Below are 4,353 nucleotides of genomic sequence, written 5' to 3' on the forward strand. Positions count from 1 at the left end.
TCCCAGTCCTTGATTTAATCTGATCCTTTTCGTACCACGCGACAAATATGGACCAAAATTCGTATTTTCAGACCAGACGATGGCTAGTGTTTGAGAATTTGATGTAGAACCCGAGACTCATTTATAAATTTAGGAGAAGAATGCTACAAAGAATCTTCTTCTCCTCGATTTCATCTGGACTTTTGGGCAATTTTCGTACCCCTCAACAAAAATCTACCAAAATCGGTATTTTTGAACCAGACGATAGCTAGTGTTTGAAATCAGCCGCTAAACCCGACACATAGTTATAAATTTTGGATAAGAATGCTATAAGGGTTTCCCCATCCTTGATTTAATCTGGACTTTTCAGGCGATATTCATACCACCCGACAAAAATGGACCGAAATTAGTATTTCCGGAACAGAAGATCGCTAGTGTTTGTAATTTGACGCAGAACCTGAAACACAATTATAAATTTTGGAGAAGAATGCTATAAGGGTATCCCGGTCCTCGATTTCATCTGGTTTGGACTTTTCGGGCAATTTTCATACTACTAGACTAAAATGGTTTGAAATCCGTATTTTTGGACCAGACGATGGGTAGTGTTAGAAATTTGACATGGAGCCCGAAATACAATAATAAGTTTAGATGAAGAGTGCTATAACAGTCTCTCGGCTGTCGATTTTATCTAGACTTTTTGGGCGATTTTTGTACCCCTCGACAAAAATGGACCAAAATCTATATTTTTGGGCCAGGCGATGGCTAGTGTTTGAAATCTAACAGGAATCCAAAACACTGTTACATAATTAGGAGAAGAATGCTATCAGGGTCTCCAGGTCCTCGATTTCATATGTACTTTTTCGGGTGATTTTCGTACCACCCGACTAAAAATCGACCGAAATCCGTATTTTCGAACAAGATGATGGCTAGTGATTGAAATATGAAGCGGAACCCGAAACTCAGTTATAAATTTTGGAGAAGAATGTTATAAGGGTCTCTTGGTCATCAATTTCTTTCGGTCTTTTCGGGCGATTTTCGTACCCCTCGACAAAAATGGACCGAAATTTGTATTTTCGAACCAAACAATGGGTAATGTTTGAAATCTGGCGCGAAACCCGAAACACAGTTATAAATTTTTGAAAAGAATGCTACATGGGTCTCCTAGTCGTCGATTTCATCTAGACTTTCGAGAGATTTTCATACGATCCAACTAAAATGGACCGAAATCCGTATTTTCGAACAAGATGATGGCTAGTGATTGAAATATGAAGCGGAACCCGAAACTCAGTTATAAATTTTGGAGAAGAATGTTATAAGGGTCTCTCGGGCCTCGATATCATCTCAACGTTTCGGGCGATTTTGGTACCCCTCGACAAAAATAAACGGTAATCTGTATTTTCGGACGCGGAACTCGAAACACTGTTATAAATTTAGGAGAAGAATGCTTTAAGGTTCTCCAGGTCCTCGATTTCATCTGGACTATTCGGGTGATTTTCGTACCACTCGACTAAAATTGACTGAAATCCGTATATTTGAACAAGACAAAGGCTTGTGTTTGTATTCCGAAGCAGATACCGATACACAGTTATAAATTTAGATGAAGAATGTTATAAGGGTCTCTCGGTCCTCGATTTCATCTGGAATTTTTGTGCAATTTTCGAACCCCTAGATAAAAATGGACCAAAATCTGTATTTTCGGACCAGGCGAGGGCTAGTGTTTGAAATTTGATGTGGAACCCGAAACACTTATATTAATTTTGGAGAAGAATGCATTAAGGGTCTCCCGATCCTCGATTTCATCTAGACTTTTTATTGCAATTTTCGTACCACCCGACAAACATGGACCGAAATTCGTATTTTTGGACCAGACAATGGCTAGTGTTTGAAAATATGACGCAAAACCCGAAACTCAGTTATAAATTTAGGAGAAGAATGCTACAAGAATCTTCTTCTCCTCGTTTTCATGTGGACTTTTCGGGCAATTTCCGTACCCCTCTACAAAAATGAAGCAAAATCTGTATTTTCGAACCAGACGGTAGCTAGTGTTTGAAATCTGCCACGGAACCCGATACATATTTATAAATTTTGGATAATAATTCCATAAGGGTTTCCCGGTCCTCGATTTCATCTAGACTTTTCGGGCGACATTCATACCACTTAACAAAAATGGACCGAAATCAGTATTTTCGGAACAGACGATGGCTTGTGTTTGTAATTTGACGCGGAACCTGAAACTCAGTTATAAATTTTGGAGAAGAATGCTATAAGGGTCTCATGGTCCTCGATTTCATCTGGACTTTTCGGACGATTTTTATACCACTAGACTAAAATGGATTGAAATCTTTATTTTCGGACCAGACGATGGCTAGTGTTTGAAATTTGACATGGAACCCGAAATACAATAAAAATTTTAGAAGGAGAATGCTATAACAGTATCTCGGTCGTCGATTTCATGTGGACTTTTCAGGCGATTTTCGTAACCCTTGACAAAAATGGACCAAAATCTATATTTTCGGACAAGACGATGGCTAGTGTTTGAAATCTGACTCGGAATCCAAATCACTATTATATATTTAGGAGAAGAATGCTATAAGGGTCTCCTAGTACTCGATTTTATCTGGTATTTTCGGGTGATTTTCATACCACCTTACTGAAATGGACCAAAATTCGTATTTTTGAACAAAACCTTGGCTAGTGTTTGAAATCCGAAACGGAACTCGGAACACAGTTCGAGCGATTTTATCTCAGTCCTCACTTTCATCTGGACTTTTTGGGCGATTTTCGCACCCCTCAACAAAAAGGGACAAAAATATGTAGTTTCGGACCAAACTTGGGCTAGTGTTTTAAATTTGGCGCAAAACCCAAAACCCAGTTATAAATTTTGGAGAAGAATGCTATAAGGGTCTCTCGGTAGTGAATTTTATCGGGACTTTTTGGGCGATTTTCGTACCCTTCGATAAAAATGGACTAAAATATGTATTTTCGGACCAAACTTGGGCTAATGTTTGAAATCTAGCGCGGAACTTGAAACACAGTTATAAATTTTGGAGAAGAATGCTATAAGGGTCTCCCGGTCCTCGATTTAATATGGATTTTTGGGCTATTTTCATATGATCCAACTAAAATGGACCGAAATCGGTATTTTTGAAAAAGACTATGGCCAATGTTTGAAATCAGACGCGGAATGCGAAACACAATTATAAATTTTGGTGAAGAATGACATTAGGGTCTCTCGGTCCTAGATTTCATCTGCACTTTTTGGGCGACTTTTGTACCACCAGACTAAAATGGACCGAAATCTGTATTTTCGAACAAGACGATGGTTAGTGTTTTAAATCTAGCGTGGAACCCGAAACACAGTTATAAATTTAGAAGAACAATGCTATAAGGGTCTCTCAGACCAAACAATGGCTAGTGTTTGAAATATGACGAGGAACCCGAAGCACAATTATAAATCTTGGAGAAGAATGTTATAAGGGTTTCCCGATCATCGATTTCATCTAGACTTTTCAGGCGATTTTCGTACCATCGACAAAAAAGGACTGAAATCCGTATTTTCGAAAAGGACTGTGGCTAGTGTTTGAAATCTGTAGCGGAACCTGAAACACAGTTATAAATTTAGAGCAAGAATGTTATAAGTTTCTCTTGGTCCTCGATTTCATCTGGACTTTTTGAGCGATTTTCGTACCACCCAACTAAAATGGACCAAAATCCGTATATTTTGGAGAAGAATGCTATAAAGGTCTCCCGATCCTTGATTTCATCTGGATTTTTCGGGCGATTTTCATACCACTAGACTAAAATGGATTGAAATCCGTATTTTCGGACCAGACAATGGCTAGTGTTTGATATTGGACATGGAACACGAAATACAATTATAAATTTAGCAGAAGAATGCTATAAGGCTCTCTCGGTCGTCGATTTCATCTAGACTTTTCGGACGATTTTCGTACCCCTTGACAAAAATAGACCAAAATCTATATTTTCGGACCAGACGATGGCTTGTGTTTGAAATCTAACTTGGAATCTTAAATACTGTTATATTTTTAGGAGAAGAATGTTGTAAGGGTCTCCCGGTCATCGATTTTATCTGGTATTTTCGGGTTATTTTCGTACCACCCGACTAAAATGGACCGAATTTCATATTTTTGAACAAGACTATGGCTAGTGTTTGAAATTTGACCCAGAACCTGAAACACAGTAATAAAATTTTGAGAAGAATGCTGTAAGGGTCCATTTTATGTGCACTTTTGGGGCGATTTTCGTACCTCTCGACAAAAATGGACTAAAATCTGTATTTTCTGATCAGACGATGGTTAGTGTTTGAATTTTGATGCGGAACCCGAAACATAATATAAATTTTGGAGAAGAATG

Source organism: Cicer arietinum, chromosome 3 (genome assembly GCF_000331145.2).
Source record: "Cicer arietinum cultivar CDC Frontier isolate Library 1 chromosome 3, Cicar.CDCFrontier_v2.0, whole genome shotgun sequence".
Taxonomy (NCBI): domain Eukaryota; kingdom Viridiplantae; phylum Streptophyta; class Magnoliopsida; order Fabales; family Fabaceae; genus Cicer; species Cicer arietinum.